The 18,289-nt window shown below is 41.5% G+C and overlaps 1 protein-coding gene across 2 annotated transcripts in view; it reads left to right on the forward strand.

The window, feature by feature from the left end:
• The window catches only part of LOC106083295 (plasmanylethanolamine desaturase 1), a 150,768-nt gene that overhangs the window by 120,525 nt on the left and 11,954 nt on the right, over nucleotides 1–18,289 (forward strand). The window lies entirely within an intron of this gene.

An 18,289-nucleotide genomic window follows, 5' to 3' on the forward strand; every position in this document is an offset into this window, starting at 1 on the left:
CCATTCAGGGCCGCCGTGATCCGCTTGACCACTATATCCTCCACAGTTTGCACTTCCTTTTTTTATCTAGAAGGGATAGTCGTGCAGAATGTGTACCGAAATGTATCCCAATCCGCCTTTCTTTTTTTTAGCTGAGGCACCACTTTTGCAGTATTTTCGCAAGGCTAAAGCCTTGAACGATGATCAGAGAAGTTGTGGTCATCCAACACTTCCCAGTCGCATATCTTCCGATACAAGGACAATATCTAGTACCTCCTACCTGTTCCCGGTAATAAAGGTCGGTTTATTCCCTTCATTACAAACCGCCAGATTGCAACTAACAATATGTTCGATAAGCAGCTCATCCCTTTCAATGATATCCGAAATTTCCCATATTTGGTGATGTACATTAGCATCATTTCCTACAATGAGGCTATTTTTCCCTGCAGAAGCGGCACCAGCAACTTAAGGCTCGAAGGGGGCATATCTGAATCGTGTGCCATATAGAGGAAATTCAGCCGGTAATGAGACTTATTAATTTCAAAGCTGGCTTCTATTTAGCGACGGAAGAAGAACAACATTTAGGCTTCTCTTTGCAAGAATACAAGCTCTGTGCCTCCCATCCACGAACCATTCCTGAACATACCCATGGTTCCTGGATAAGAACCACGTTAAATACTACTGCCATCAGAATGACCTTTAGTGATGCCGTAGCGGACCTACAATGGTAGAAATTTATCTGCAGAAACCGGAGCATAGTTTATGAATTCGGTGTCCCAAATATCGAAAAAGTGAAATTGTTATATTTTTAGTTAATTTAATGAAATTAAATTTTTAATTTTAGAATTAAGCCATAAAACCAAATGAAATTAAAGGTTTTTGTTTTCTAAACCTGTGTTTATTTATTGAAGCGAAGGGCAATTTATGTAGCTTGATTCCGATCAGACTTGTTTATTTGCACTTTGAACAAATCAATTCAAATTCAACAAACAGAAAAATCATATCAAACACCAGCCTTAAAATTGAACGTTCCGTTCAGCAAAATCATTCATTGGCATGTGAGTTGTTAGATTAGAATCTAGTGCTTCAATTAATTCGTTTTTGGATCACATTTTCGTTGCGTTTTGAGCGAGTTGAATAGACTCGTTATGAAGACATGGTGCAAATTAAAGCCATATACGGCAATAGTTGGAAGCAATTTTCACCGGACATCTTTCCCATCAAAAAGGATTTTCGGTCGATTTAATTAAGTTCGGAGTAAAAATTAGCTGCATCATTTAAGCAGAACGTAAAGGGTGATTTTTTTGAGGTTAGGATTTTCATGCATTAGTATTTGACAGATCACGTGGGATTTCAGACATGGTGTCAAAGAGAAAGATGCTCAGTATGCTTTGACATTTCATCATGAATAGACTTACTAACGAGCAACGCTTGCAAATCATTGAATTTTATTACCAAAATCAGTGTTCGGTTCGAAATGTGTTCAAATTTTGACAAATTTTGTTCAGCGATGAGGCTCATTTCTGGTTGAATGGCTACGTAAATAAGCAAAATTGCCGCATTTGGAGTGAAGAGCAACCAGAAGCCGTTCAAGAACTGCCCATGCATCCCGAAAAATGCACTGTTTGGTGTGGTTTGTACGCTGGTGGAATCATTGGACCGTATTTTTTCAAAGATGCTGTTGGACGCAACGTTACGGTGAATGAACACATTTCGAACCGAACACTGATTTTGGTAATAAAATTCAATGATTTGCAAGCGTTGCTCGTTAGTAAGTCTATTCATGATGAAATGTCAAAGCATACTGAGCATCTTTCTCTTTGACACCATGTCTGAAATCCCACGTGATCTGTCAAATACTAATGCATGAAAATCCTAACCTCAAAAAAATCACCATTTAGATGGCTCGTCGTAAAAATTAATAAAAATTTAATTTTTTATACCCACCACCGAAGGATGGGTGTATATTCATTTTGTCATTCCGTTTGCAACACATCGAAATATCCATTTCCGACCCTATAAAGTATATATATTCTTGATCAGCGTAAAAATCTAAGACGATCTAGACATGTCCGTCCGTCTGTTCGTCTGTCTGTTGAAATCACGCTACAGTCTTCAAATATACATATTCTTTTTTTGTCCATAAGCAGGTTAAGTTCGAAGATGGGCTATATCGGACTATATCTTGATATAGCCCCCATAAAGACCGATCCGCCGATTTAGGGTCTTAGGCCCATAAAAGCCACATTTATTATCCGATTTTGCTGAAATTTGGGACAATTAGTTATGTTAGGACCCTCGACATCCTTTGTCAATTTGGCCTAGATCGGTTCAGATTTCGATATAGCTGCCATATAGACCGATCCTCCGATTTAGGGTCTTGGGCCCATAAAAGCCACATTTATTATCCGATTTTGCTGAAATTTGGGACAGTGAGTTGTGTTAGGCCCCTCGACATCCTTCGTCAATTTGGCCCAGATCGGTCCAGATTTGGATATAGCTGCCATATAGACCGATCTCTTGATTAAAGGTTTTGGGCTATATCGGACTATATCTTGATATAGCCCCCATATAGACCTATCCTCCGATTTAGGGTCTTAGGCCCATAAAAGCCACATTTATTATCCGATTTTGCTGAAATTTGGGACAGTGAGTTATGTTAGGCCCCTCGACATCCTTCGTCAATTTGGCCTAGATCGGTTCAGATTTCGATAAAGCTGCCATATAGACCGATCCTACGATTTATGGTCCTAGGCTCATAAAAGCCACATTTATTATTATATTTTGCTGAAATTTGGGACAGTGAGTTGTGATAAGCCCTTCGACATCCTTCGTCAATTTGGCCCAGATCAGTCCAGATTTGGATATAGACCGATCCCCTGATTTAGGGTTTTAGGCCCATAAAAGCCACATTTATTACCCGATTTTGTTGAAATTTGGGACAGTGAGTAGAGTTAGGCCCTTCGATATCCCTTGTCAATTTGGCTCAGATCGGTCCAGATTTAGGTATATCTGCCATATAGACCGATCTCTCGATTAAAGGTTTTGGGCCCATAAAAGGCGCATTTATTGTCCAATGTGGCCGAAATTGCGGACAGTGGGTTAAATTAAGCCCCTCGACATACTTCTGCAATATGGCACAGATCGGTTCAGATTTGGATGTAGGTGCCATATAGCCCGATCTCTCGATCTAAGGTTTTGGGGTCATAAAAGGCGCGTTTATTGTCCGATGACGCCGAAATTTGGGACGGTGAGTTGTGTTAGGCCCTTCGATATCCTTTTTAAATTTGATCTAGATCCGTCCAGATCTACCATATAGACCGATATCCAGATTTATAGTCTTGGTCCCATAAAGTCGCATTTATAATCCGATTTCACTTAAATTTTACACAGTGACTTATGCTAAGCATTTCGACATCCGTTTAGTACATGGTTCAAATCGGTTTAATTTTAGATATATCTATTTAAAAGACCAATATTTTGTTATACGCAATTGAAAAATGACTTGTACTTATAAGTATTTGGTCCAAATCGGAACATATTTCGATATAGCTGCTATGGGGCATAAGGTATGCATTTTTCACGGGACTTTGACGAAAGGTGTTTTACATATATACCCGAGGTGGTGGGTATCCAAAGTTCGGCCCGGCCGAACTTAACGCCTTTTTACTTGTTTTTAAATATTTAAGATTTATAGTTGCTTAATTTTTTAATTTGTTATGGAAATAAAATTCGTTTAAAATCAATTGATCGACACAAACAATAAAACTAGTTTGAGATCAAATTAAAATGAAAGCAAAGGAAATTTTTTTATCAAAATACTGAAGCTGATTCTCCAAAACTATCACTATAAAACTAAGATATTCGCAAAGACAACCACATTTTGAAGGCTTTGAAAGATAAGGATCGACCTATAAATAGTGTTTTGGCAAGCAGTACAAAATTAAGCTCTGACTTTAACCAAATGTCACCGCCGATAGGCCAATTCCTGCACCCCGAGGCGTCCACTATTTTCAAAAAAAAATTTTGAGGTACCTAATTCAATTTTACAGTAACAGAAGAATTTTGGCAAATTTTCGAGTCTTCCCTTCCAATATAATTTCTCATGGTCATTAGTTGGACACCAACTGAAAAAAAAATGTCAAAAATAACCAAAACACATGACCGGCCATGAAATAGAAACATAAATAATGCCAAAAAAAAATAAAGGCAAACATTCGTTTCATTTCACCAAATTGTTTTTCAAAAATTTTTCAATATTTTAGTAGATTTTTGTGTTTAAAACAGCAGATATTGTTTGCTGAAATTGCAGTACGAAATGTTTGCTAAATCAACAGCACTATGTTTGCTGAAACAACTGTAATTTCTGTTTTCCCTTTTTCAGCAAACAAAAACCGTCATTTTAGCATACATTTTTGCTGTTTTGAATGACAAATTTCGTTGAGTGTAGAGGCTTCAGATGTATCCTCCAACGAACTACAAGATTCCACCCAGGATTTGTTCTAAGCCTTTCTCAGCTCGCCCTTGTATTTTCTAAGTTCTGCCTTATAGACGTCCCAATCGTGTGGTGCCCTTGTGGCTGTCGCCCTGTTGAAGAGCTTTCTGTAGCTTTTCCTCAGACCAACCAGTTCTGGGGTCTACCATGGTGGTCGCTGTTTGCCCCTTGGCTTGGCACTAGGACATGTTGACACAAACGAGCCATTCAGGGCCGCCGTGATCCGCTTGACCACTATATCCTCCACAGTTTGCACTTCTTTTTAACTAGAAGGGATAGTCGTGCAGAATGTGTACCGAAATGTATCCCAATCCGCCTTTCTTTTTTTTAGCTGAGGCACCACTTTTGCAGTATTTTCGCAAGGCTAAAGCCTTGAACGATGATCAGAGAAGTTGTGGTCATCCAACACTTCCCAGTCGCATATCTTCCGATACAAGGGCAATATCTAGTACCTCCTACCTGTTCCCGGTAATAAAGGTCGGTTTATTCCCTTCATTACAAACCGCCAGATTGCAACTAACAATATGTTCGATAAGCAGCTCATCCCTTTCGATGATATCCGAAATTTCCCATATTTGGTGATGTACATTAGCATCATTTCCTACAATGAGGCTATTTTTCCCTGCAGAAGCGGCACCAGCAACTTAAGGCTCGAAGGGGGCATATCTGAATCGTGTGCCATATAGAGGAAATTCAGCCGGTAATGAGACTTATTAGGCTGGCTTCTATTTAGCGACGGAAGAAGAACAACATTTAGGCTTCTCTTTGCAAGAATACAAGCTCTGTGTCTCCCATCCACGAACGATTCCTGAACATACCCATGGTTCCTGGATAAGAACCACGTTAAATACTACTGCCATCAGAATGACCTTTAGTGATGCCGTAGCGGACCTACAATGGTAGAAATTTATCTGCAGAAACCGGAGCATAGTCAGCATTCAAAACTTCCACCACTCTTGCATTATCCTCGTCTTCTGATTCCGCCAAGAGTTCATCATCACAAGATTCGTTAGCAGTATAGTTTCTTTTCCACAGGACCCTGGACACATGCAGTGTGGACGAATCCTCCATAGATCCTTCACCAAGTTCCTTTTGAGTTCCGTACTTCCTCGTTGGCGCATACATTGAGCCCAATCCAACTGGACGACCCACCCACACAGGGCTTGTCGGGCCCCTCTCGACGTCTTCCCTTCCTGTCTCGATTGTGGCGGGGGGATTTCCAGTCTCCTGCAAGTGTTTAGCAACAATCTTCTGATTCCCCAACCCCACCGCTTCCGTAGGATACAACTTCTTCAGACTTGTTGAGATTTGCGAGACAGCCGGTGTTTAGTACGAATACTGCATGTCTCCGGTCACCATCAGCCTTATCCAATCTACCAATCTTCCAGTCGGTGGTTGAAATATTGGTATTACAGTCCTTTAGTCTCCCAAGTATGGATTCAGGATCTGAGGGAATCCTTGGTATCCAAGCGTGTGCCATTGGTCGAAAAGGAATATCTTCCTTCTTGACTAAATCCAGCGCCACGTCGGCCAGATCTCGCCAATCTTCTTTAGGACGGAGCAATATATCCCAAATGAGCGTTGATCCCCGAAAGCAATCAGTTTGTATCGGCCCCGATACCAGCCTGCATCGACACAGACTGGAGAAAGCCCAAGCATTTCCGCAAGGTCATTGGAGTATACAGATATCAATCCATTGACTAGTTGAAGTTGTGGTCATCCAACACTTCCCAGTCGCATATCGTCCGATACAAGGGCAATATCTAGTACCTCCTACCTGTTCCCGGTAATAAAGGTCGGTTTATTCCCTTCATTACAAACCGCCAGATTGCAACTAACAATATGTTCGATAAGCAGCTCATCCCTTTCGATGATATCCGAAATTTCCCATATTTGGTGATGTACATTAGCATCATTTCCTACAATGAGGCTATTTTTCCCTGCAGAAGCGGCACCAGCAACTTAAGGCTCGAAGGGGGCATATCTGAATCGTGTGCCATATAGAGGAAATTCAGCCGGTAATGAGACTTATTAGGCTGGCTTCTATTTAGCGACGGAAGAAGAACAACATTTAGGCTTCTCTTTGCAAGAATACAAGCTCTGTGTCTCCCATCCACGAACGATTCCTGAACATACCCATGGTTCCTGGATAAGAACCACGTTAAATACTACTGCCATCAGAATGACCTTTAGTGATGCCGTAGCGGACCTACAATGGTAGAAATTTATCTGCAGAAACCGGAGCATAGTCAGCATTCAAAACTTCCACCACTCTTGCATTATCCTCGTCTTCTGATTCCGCCAAGAGTTCATCATCACAAGATTCGTTAGCAGTATAGTTTCTTTTCCACAGGACCCTGGACACATGCAGTGTGGACGAATCCTCCATAGATCCTTCACCAAGTTCCTTTTGAGTTCCGTACTTCCTCGTTGGCGCATACATTGAGCCCAATCCAACTGGACGACCCACCCACACAGGGCTTGTCGGGCCCCTCTCGACGTCTTCCCTTCCTGTCTCGATTGTGGCGGGGGGATTTCCAGTCTCCTGCAAGTGTTTAGCAACAATCTTCTGATTCCCCAACCCCACCGCTTCCGTAGGATACAACTTCTTCAGACTTGTTGAGATTTGCGAGACAGCCGGTGTTTAGTACGAATACTGCATGTCTCCGGTCACCATCAGCCTTATCCAATCTACCAATCTTCCAGTCGGTGGTTGAAATATTGGTATTACAGTCCTTTAGTCTCCCAAGTATGGATTCAGGATCTGAGGGAATCCTTGGTATCCAAGCGTGTGCCATTGGTCGAAAAGGAATATCTTCCTTCTTGACTAAATCCAGCGCCACGTCGGCCAGATCTCGCCAATCTTCTTTAGGACGGAGCAATATATCCCAAATGAGCGTTGATCCCCGAAAGCAATCAGTTTGTATCGGCCCCGATACCAGCCTGCATCGACACAGACTGGAGAAAGCCCAAGCATTTCCGCAAGGTCATTGGAGTATACAGATATCAATCCATTGACTATCCCACTCTAATTGTTTCTAAATATGCAGCCCAGTTCTATAACCTTGTCGACAACTGCCATCACCAAACTGTCCCTAGCGACATTAGCAAAGGGTCTTAGATCCATATTACTAGTTCTCTTGGGCATGGGATGCCCTCCAGGTGACCGCAGCTTTTTGTAGACGTGTAGCCGTTGGAGTAGCCTTTCAGTAAATCTCCAAGCCCAATTAAGTGATTATCTCTCTTTATCGGTAAGTTTGGGATCATTCGCACCAAGTCTCTTATTATTCCAACCTTTACAAGAGCGTATTGATTTGCCGAAGAAGGCCGATGGCCTGGGTAAATTATAGGCATAGGCATTATAGGTCTGACCAGTCATCGGGAGTCAATTGTAGATCTGCCGCTCCACTGGAAATAAACGCAGCACAGTGTTGCCAAATCGAAAAATCTTGAAAATAATTCTGGACGCGAAAGCCGGGGAATGACAAAGGAAATGCTCCAACGTCTCATCGTCTTCCCCTCATGCCCTACACATGCTATCGCTTGCCGCACCGATTTTACATAAGTGAGCTCGTAGTCCTATGTTTCCCGCCATGATACCATTAGCTATACTAACCTCCTTCTTACTTCCTTTCAGTAATAGCCTCGTCTTCTCACGATCTGGATCCGCCCCATAGGATTTTCGCCGTCCTACCGACCGTTTCGCGGTTCCACAGTGTCGCATGCGCATTCGTCGCCCACGCCCCTAACTGCGTCGACCCGAAAGGCTTCGGGGTAACCAAGTGTATTGACGGCAGTCCTCTTACCTTAACCGCCAAATCATCTGCCCTCTCATTCCCCCCTACTTCTTTATGGCCTGGCACCCAAACGATGCGTTTTACAATAAGTATGCATTATTTGGGAACCAAAGGCTGATCCATGAGGCTTGAAAGTTGGTCACCTCAAGAATGTCAAATTTTGAATTGCTTGCCAAACAGTCAGTTGTGAGCCGATCGGCTTGATTCTTTTTTCTTTTTTAAAGGTAGAGCTTGTAAAACCCATCAAAAATAGGTTTTCATTTAAAGAGAACAATATTTGGTAAAAAATATTTAACAATTTAAGCAAAGTTACTGATACAATATATAAACAAGAAAAAATGTTAAAAAATAAAAAAACAAAAAAGAAACTTAAGAGAAAATTTAACAATTTAATTAAAGTTTCTGATAAAATATCTAAATAAAAAGTTATAAAAAAATATTAAAAAATTAATAAAAATGATCGTAAATCGAAGATTTGAACTGTCGTTCATTTCTTATAATTTGAATACGATTGCGAAGATTATTCCAGAGAAGTATAGCATTAACAAAGAGCTGTTGTTCAGATATACGATATTGATGACATATTTGTATTGCTTGTTTAGCTCTTGTGGTGTTGACAAAACGCAATACAGAAGCCAGATATGACGGTTCATTGGTATAAATAATCTTGTGGACCATTTGCAACGAGCGTATCTTAAGGAACGAGTTAAATGAGACACCATATACTTGTCTGGCCAGATCAGATACCCGGTCTCTTCTACGCAAACCAAAATTGTATCTAACGACATCGTTAAAGGCTACTTGAAATTTATTCCTATGAGTTACATCACAACCGTAAAAAATCTCGCAAGAGTATAATAGTTTCGGCAGAATAAATATCCTATACAAAAACATTCTTTATTCGCTTCAGAATCTAAAATTTCCGATTTCCGATTTTAAAGCTCCTCAAATTTACACGTTATTTAAAATAAAATAATTAATTATTTTTAGGGTTTTACCCCAAATATATAATTCGGAATTTTTCCGCGTACCTTTTTTATTCCACTGGTTCCCTGAAATACCTTTCCAAATTTGTATCTATAACACATGTATAAAAGGTGTAACGTTCTCTCAATATTTTTTTTTTACAAATTACTAACCTCATGTGAAAAATTCCTCCACGTTTTTAAATCCTTTGCTGACTTTTAAATGTTTTTTGCTATACTTTTCATTGAAAAGAAAGCATTAAGCAATGGTCTAAAACCGGACAATATCCTGCAATGGAATCTCAATCCGATACTTCCGATACTTCAGTCAAAAGTTATGTGGGCTAGAAATCAAAAATTGTAGAAAAAACGTGTTTTGTTTCCGACATTCATGCAACCGGTGACAACACACACAACTCTAATTTTTTAATATTTTTTGATTTCTAATCTCATGTTCCAAGATTCCAGTGTATCCGTGAGTCCCGTCGTGTCTTGTGGAAAATGTTTTTTCATCGAAAGCCTCAACATGTCCTCCGTTGTCTCCTCTCACACTCCCATGTCGTCTACTGAAGTTTCAGTTTGGACATGGGTTTTTGAGAGAAACTTTTTCATCTTGGCGGCGTCATTAACGCTACCGACCTGTTTGCAGAAAAACTGCCAGGATTCACGTTTTGCCGCTCTGGTTATTTTATTGTATTCCCTCATCAGTGTGTAGTACACATCCCAATAAACTTCCACATTTTTACAACGGGCTCTGTTGTAAAGTCTGCGGACCTCTTTCACAATATTACGAATCTCCCCGGTCATCCATAGTTTTTCTTGGGCTGATTTCCTTTCTCGAAGAGGACAACTAATTTCGAAAGACCCCACTTTTGCAGTCGTAATCCCAATATTATCTTGACCAAGTCTTCTCTGCGTGGTCTTCCGAATTTGGCCAGTTGGTTTTCAACTTATTCCGGAAGCTTATCGTATTCGACGTTGGCCTTGCTGTTCTAAACCTAATGTAGCGATGGTCAGAGAAGGAGTGCTCCATGAACATAAATCCAATCCTGAACCTCATCGACCAGATTTTTCGAACATATCGCCAAATCTAAAACCTCCCCCTAATCCTATTATCAAAGGTAGCGGTGTTACCAATATTAAGTGTTATAAAGTCGTTAGTATTCAAGAATTCAACCAATTCTTGACCCCGCTTATTATTGTTGCTACTACCTCACGAAATGTGGTAAAAGTTCGCATCGCACCCTATTAATACCTCATTTCCTGTCTGTTTTGCTTTCCTCACCAATCGTTGCAGCTCCTTTGTGGGTGGCGGAGTCAGAGAATCGAAAGGCAGGTAGAGTGATATGCTCCACCGTCTTCCTGTCTCTTCACTTTTGCATCCGACGTTGACAATCTGGGGAAACTATATAATTTAAATTTTTATGAATAACGCAGGTCCTCGGCCGAGTTCCAGTGTTAGCATAGAATAATTGGTAGTTGATATGGTTCAGTCCAGAAACTTTGTTCCGGGTAGTCCGTGGCTCCTGAATTAAGGCAATTTAAATCTTGCCCTTGCTGATGTTCTCCATCAGAGCGTGAGTAGTTGTCTCGATCAGGTGGAGGTTTATCTGGATGACCTTAATCACTGGTCCTCCATTAGATGGGTTTGTTGGGAGTGAGTTATGGTCTCATCGTCTGCTCCCTGTTCTTTAGGCTGCATTAAGTTTCCCGCCACTGAGCTGCTTGATGTTTTAATATTAGGATCTTTGCCTATCCTAGTCTTCCAAATCTTGAGAAAGTCGGTAATGCTTCCATCATCGGGTCCCTTTTCGTTAGACTGTATTGAGTCTGTCGTCCCTGCACTGCTTGATGTTCCAATATTACGATCTTTGCCTATACTAATCTTTAAAATCTTAAGTAAATGGGCTTCTTGGGAGTAGGTTATGGTCTCATCATTGGCTCCTGAGCGTTAGGCGGCATTGAGATCTTTGTCACTGCGTTGCCTGATGTCTCAGCATTAGGATCTTTATTAGAGACGAGCTGACCCGGGCCCGCTTCGCTGCGCCTTCTTTTACTTTATATGGAACAAAAGTTTCCTCGGAATATTTATTTTCGACAATTAAAGATCTTATAGTTAAATACCATGCTAACACGACTAACAGTTTAACAATATAAGTGCCATTATCTGAATTCCACATGATCTTTATTGGCCTACGAATTTAAGTTTGGATGTAAGGTGTACTCCATTCTTAAAATACTTCATTTCAGGCCGAAATTCTCATGATGTCTGATTTAGTGGTGTTTTCGGGGGAGAGGTGGTCCCCCAGATACTTGGCCCTGAAAAAATATCAGCATCGTGCTCTTCTCTCAAATACCATTTATTTAAACCCCATATAGCCATTGGCTTAAGAGGAGTTTACAGGATGAGGCATTCCCGAAACACATGGCCCCAAAATAGGTTATTAAATTCGTTTTCTAATCTCAAATACCTTTCATTTGAGCCACATATTGGCATGGTCGAAAATTTTTTTCCTTTGGGCATGTTTTGGGAAAGGGGTGATGCCCTAAATACATGGTCCTACATTTGGATATCAAATTAGTGTTCTACTCCCAAATGCTTTTAATTGCGCCTCATATTGCGATGGTCACTAAAAAATTGCTGTGTGTGTTGTGCTCTATTCTTATATATCTATATATCATTTATTTGAACCCCATATTGCCATTGCCCTAAAAATTGGATATCAAATTAGTTTTCTAATCTCATTCAAACTCCTTATTACAAAAGTCAGCTAATATGTCCGGTTTGGGGTAATGGCCCTAAAAACTATGAATATTTCGTTCCACTCTCTTTAAGACCCAAATTGTCTTGGTGAGCAAATACGTCCTATTTGGGGGTTGTTATGGTGGTGGGACGTCCGCTAGACAGTTGGCCCCTAATGTTGATATCAGATACGTGGTCTTCTCCCACATACCTTTAATTTGAGCCCCATATTTCCATTGTCGGCAAACATGACCGGCTTGAGGGGTGTTTTGGGGGATGGGCGGCCACTCAGTGAGTTGGCCTTGAAAATATTTATCAGATTCGTGTTCCACTTAAAAACCTCTCTTAATAGAGCCACATATTGCAATAGTCAGAAAATACTTACTATTTGGGTGGTGTTGTGGGGGTGACGTGGCCCCGTAGACACTTATCGACGAATATTGATCAAATTCGTGCTGTACTCCCAAAGACCTTTCATTTGAGCTATGATAGTAAATTTGTCCCCTTTGGTGGATGTTTTTGGTGAGAGACGGCCCCCCAAACACTTGGTTCCATATTTGGATATCAGATTCGTATTCTACATTCAAATACTTTTTATACAAGCCCCATATTCCCATGGTCAGTAAATAAGTCCTGTTTGGGGGGTGTTTTAGGAAAGGGGTGGACCCCCAGAAACTTGGTCCCACATTAGGTTATCAGATTCATATTCTACTCGCAATACCTTTCATTTGAGTCCCATATTACCATGGTCGGTAAATATATCCGATTTAGGGGTGTTTTGGGGGTTGGGGTGGTCCCCCTAACACTTGGTCCGACAATTGGATTTCAGATACGTTTTCTTATCCTAAATACCTTTCATTTGAGTCCCATATTGTCGTGATTGGTCTAAAAATATGTTTGGTAGGTTTTAGGGTGGGGCAGCCCCTCTAGGTACCCCATCCGAAATTTGGATACCAAATTTTTATTATTAGGGTACTATATGAGAGCACACACTTCGCATAAATCGCACCACCCATCTCCGAGATCTGGCGTTTCTGAAAATTATAGGTTAAGGGGGAGGGCCCCCCCCCCCCCCCCCTTCAGATATCTAAAAATTTTGTATCCTATTTTCACCACGGGGTCATTATGCACCATCTGTGAAAATTTCAAGAAAATCGGTTCAGCCGTTTCTGAGTCTATAAGGAACACACAAACAAACCTACAAACACAAATTGATTTTTGTACCCTCCACCATAGGATTGGGGGTATACTAATTTCGTCATTCTGTTTGTAACTACTCGAAATATTCGTCTGAGACCCCATAAAGTATATATATTCTTGATCGTCGCGACATTTTATATCGATCTAGCCATGTCCGTCCGTCTGTGTGTCGAAAGCACTCTAACTTCCGAAGGAGTAAAGCTAGCTGCTTGAAATTTTGCACAAATACTTCTTATTAGTGTAGATCGGTTGGTATTGTAAATGGGCCATATCGGTCCATATTTTGATATAGCTGCCATATAAACCGATCTTGGGTCTTGACTTCTTGAGTTTGAATGCAGTCGAATCCGCTTAATTGAACATGATTTTATTTCAAAAAATCGGTTAATTGAAAAAAATCACATGAAATAATTGATTTCAAGGACTTTATAACACATTTTACTTCGCTTAATTGAAAACCCGTCCAATTGAAAAATCGCATAATTGAAATGCAATTTTAAGCCAAAAAACGCAATTCAAAGATATCAAAACTCCGCATAATTAACAACATTAATGCTAAAATTTTGCGTTTAGTTAAGGTTGCGATTTAATTAATTGCCCTAGTTTTTAACTAGCTTCACCGATCTTTTAATTACAAATCCTTTAACTTACTGAAGTTCTGCTAATGGAAAACATTTTTAATTCCACAAGCTTCGGTCAATTGAAACGTATTTCAATTATCCGAACTTCGTATAATAGAAAACGTCGGATAATAGGATATAGGAGCTATCAGGGGCGTATCCAGGATTTTATTTTGGAAGGGGGCCTACTTCTCTTTTTTTCAAAATCGAAACATTGCCAACATTTTTCTGTTACTGTGAAATTGGTAAAGATACCTCAAATTTTTATTGAAAATTGTGGTCCCTACTGGTTGCAGGAACTGATCCATCGGCGTTGACTTTTGGCCATTAAGTCAAAGCTAAGTTTTGTACTATTTGCCAACACACTATTTATAGGGCGACCCTAATCTTTCAGATCGTCCAAAATGTGCTAGTCTTTGCGAATATCTTAGTTTTATAGTGATAGTTTCGGCGAATCAGCTTCAGTATTTGGATGAAATGTTTTCTTTTGTACTCATTTCTATTTGATCTCAAGCTATTTTTATGATTTCAACAGGTCATTGTTGTTTCGCTCAATTGGGTTTAAATGACTTTTATTTCCATAAAATTTAAAAAAAAAATTGAAAACATCAAGCAGCTATAATTGTTAAATATTTCTAAAAATTTAATTTTTAACCAATTTATAAGACATTCTGCTTCAATGATGTCACATAACTCTCCTTCGAACATTATTAATATTGATCGAAAGTCAGTTTTTGATGGAAAAGATATCAGGTTAAAATTCCATCCAACTATTGCCGTATACGATTATAATTTATGTCATGTCTTTATAAGTTCTATAGTTTTCGTTTTTTTTTTGACATAAAATGAGAAATGTGTGCTAGAACTAAAAATCATTAATGCGAAAAGATTTCTACGTTATTGTTATATTTTTGATTTGTTTTCGCCAACTAATAAATAATTTATGTTATTTTCAAATATTCTCAAAAAGCAAATTATATGTAAGCTTCTTCCTTCAACTAGCCCAAGATGCGCGTTAATTGATGTTAAATTTCATAACGGCAAACGTTAGTGCTATACAAAACTTACTCTCATAGAAAAATGTCTACTGACTAATAGGATTTAACAAAAATGTTTCCTATTTCAACACATTCCTACTAAGGGACCCTGGAATTTTTTGTAAAGATGGAATTTGACTCGTCAAATTTCAATAAAGTTTATCGTAAAATAATTTCTTCAATAGAAAAAAAAAAGATTTTTTTGAAAGAAAATGAAAAATTCAAAAAGGAAATTTTGAAATTTTTTTGAAAAATATTTCGCTGTGCCCAATTCTACGGTCAAAACCTACAGAACTAATAATTTTTTAAGAGCAACAGAGCTGCTTGCTATTGACCGACAGGGTTCACGGATGTCAGGAGCCCCAGAAACTTGCTAGAACCGAAGTTTCAGGGGCTCCTGACATCCGTGGTACCAGATTAAAGTCTCCAGTCAGACTTCGTAGCCTTAAAAAACTACTATCAGTTAAACCCCTAACAGTTCCGGACTGGTCGCCTGGAAGAAAGGAATCGACTTAAGCCAGCATACAAAAGTATGCACCAAAACAACATACATCAGGGCGATACACAAAAACACAAACAGGACACGGCAGCCGTCACGGGCTACGCCACACATATCTGCTTTAACATGGAACTCACAATCAACACGGCCACCCTCACGGATGACCGAACACAACCACAAAAGCTACGGGAACCCACGATGGGCAAACGCCGCAGCATCAAAATGGGCAAGGCAGGTGCCAGGCCATGCCATGCGCAGCACCAAATCACTCGGTCGCGCCAGCACAGCAACACCTCGTTATGGATAACTAGCGTCTATACATGCCTCTACTAAGTCTTGTCCGTCTCCAGAGAAATACTTCCCGGGAAAAGGTGGCCAACCTCGCCACAGTCGTCTCGTCTTCAAGGGCCCTACTGAAATCCCAAACCGCTTCGCTAATCCCCATCGCGCCTAAAGCTCTAATATCTGCAAAGTACGGGCATTCCGTCAGTACATGCCTACAGTCCTCAGGTCTCCCACAGTCTCGCGGACAAGTTCCTCTGATGCAAAAATGCATTAAAGTAACCATGTCGTACGAACGTCGCATCACGAAAAAAATTCGTAAGTCACCGGACCATTGTCGCAGTTCGTCCATCTAGTTTTCCACCTATCATCAAGGAGCTACAAAAGGAGTGCCTTGGGCCGCCTAACATCCCCATCTTCAAGCTCAGAAGCAGTGAGCCAATCCTCACGCACTAATGGAATTCCCTTTTTCACACTATCCAGAACGGCCATGTAACTCACGAGTAAATCAAACGGGGGCGCGCCAAGCAATACCTCTAGGGCATCTGTCGAAACAGTCCTACACACAGGCAAGCAAGCCAGCATTGCCACCCTCTGACAAGAAAGGATCTTCTTTCGTCCTAAGACTGTCGCTGCAATTCCGTGCCATGCAGACGCTCCATAAGTTGCGCAAGCAACAAATAAACTACCATATATGGACCGAACAGCGCGACGCCCCAATCACTTCTCAGAACACGCTTAACCATTCCGGCTACTCCAGTCATCTTTTCCTTCACCCGATCCAAATGGACCAGGAAACCCATTCTCTCCAAAACCGTCACTCCTAGATATTTTACGAGCGCTACATTCCTGATGCTAGCTCCACTAGATCGAATCGTGGGAGGACGATTCCGCGACAAGATGCCCTTGAGCAATATTGCCACGGTTTTGTCCCACGCTACGTCAACACCAACACGATCGCTCCAATCGCGCACAAGGCCCATGGCAAGCTCACCGCGAGTTTTCAGAGCAAGTCTGGAATCTCCTTCAATCAGGATGAGCAGGTCAACCGCAACCAGCAGGGGATCCATGAGGTTCCACATATATGGAGCACAGATGGACCCCTGAGGACAGCCACGCTGAATATGCTTCTATCACAGAAGTCACTACGCCAGAGACAAAGTTCCCAACAACCTATTTCGCTTAATCTCGTGAGTACACTATGCCATGAAAGGCATTCAAACGCGCCTTTGAAATCGATAATTATGCCAAGGACATATTTGGCGCTCGATTCTCTCACACAATTCTGCACATGGATCCAGGCATCCACAGAGCTCTTTTCCTCCCGAAAGCCGAACTAGTACGGAGAAGTACCTTCGTTGTAGCCCTCCATAAAGCATATATCGGACAGGCCGCGGACATCATCATGTGTAGCTTTCCACCTATCATCAAGACGGTCCAAAAGGAGTGCCTTGAGCCACCTAACATCCCCATCTGCAAGCTCAGAAGAGGTGAGCCAATCCTCACGCACTAATGGAATTCCCTTTTTCACACTATACAGAACGGCCATGTAACTCACGAGTAAATCAAGCGGAGGCGCGCCAAGCAATATGTTATCCGCCGGCAACCCCTTGAAAGCACAATTCCTACAATAAACGGGGTTCGGACTGGCCGAAAACACTTGTCCGGCCAATCCACAACTGCGACATCACCCTGCACGCGGCAGTCCCGTACCCTATGGTCGAAACCCATGCACCGATGGCATGCGAAGACCGCATGCTGCATCCGGGCGGTGAAGCGGAACCACTTATCCGCCAGCCGCGGAGTGCACTCCAGGGTGACGTTGACAGCGCCACCCTCAGGCTTCCAAGGCGCGGAAGCCAAACGCACCGACCGACGAAAAACTTCCTCACTCATCGTCTCCTTCCAGTTGAGGGAGTACAATTCTACCATGAACTCGTCAGGAGTTACGGCAGCATGCACTCCCCTGACAACAACCTACGGGCTCAGCTTCTCGCGCACCTCCGCGAACTTCCCGTTCATCGTAATTCGGTCCCTCTAAGGCATCGAGGGTGTGCGGATAACTGCCCCGCCACCTCGAGTCGGTCGGACCCAGTGAACCCTCACACCAAGTGTGGGGCGCACCTCCTCCACCACCTTCCTAACAACCTCCGCGGAAGTTGTCACCGCCTTCCCCTTGCCCTTCACCACCACTGACCACGTCTCCACCAGGTTCGCAACCGGCACAGACGGGGCGGCAGTGACAGCGACGGGGGCAGCGGGGACAACAAACGTGCCAGTGCTTGTGTTGACAGCGAGGGCAACAGGCGCCGACAATGAAATAGTCGGACGCGCACCTACACCCACCAACGCACCGCGACCAGCCATCGCCTCGTACGCCAACAACCTCTTACTTTATACTTTTTAGAGCGATTACTGGCTTAGGTGTATGTCCAAAGAGGCATGAGGCGGTTTAATATCTGCACCCTCTTTTCAACCTAAATATGGAATTTCATTTGTCAAATTTCATTACAGCTTTTCGTTCATATTACTCCAGAAAATCATTATTTGCAAAATCTTTTCATTTTAAAAAGATTTTCTTGGAAAAAAGTCAATAGTTCAAAAAGTAAAAATTTTATGAAAAATACTTAAAATGCAAATTTTGCCCACTAAGGACTGTTCCTTAGTGGGCA

Source organism: Stomoxys calcitrans, chromosome 3 (genome assembly GCF_963082655.1).
Source record: "Stomoxys calcitrans chromosome 3, idStoCalc2.1, whole genome shotgun sequence".
Classification (NCBI taxonomy): domain Eukaryota; kingdom Metazoa; phylum Arthropoda; class Insecta; order Diptera; family Muscidae; genus Stomoxys; species Stomoxys calcitrans.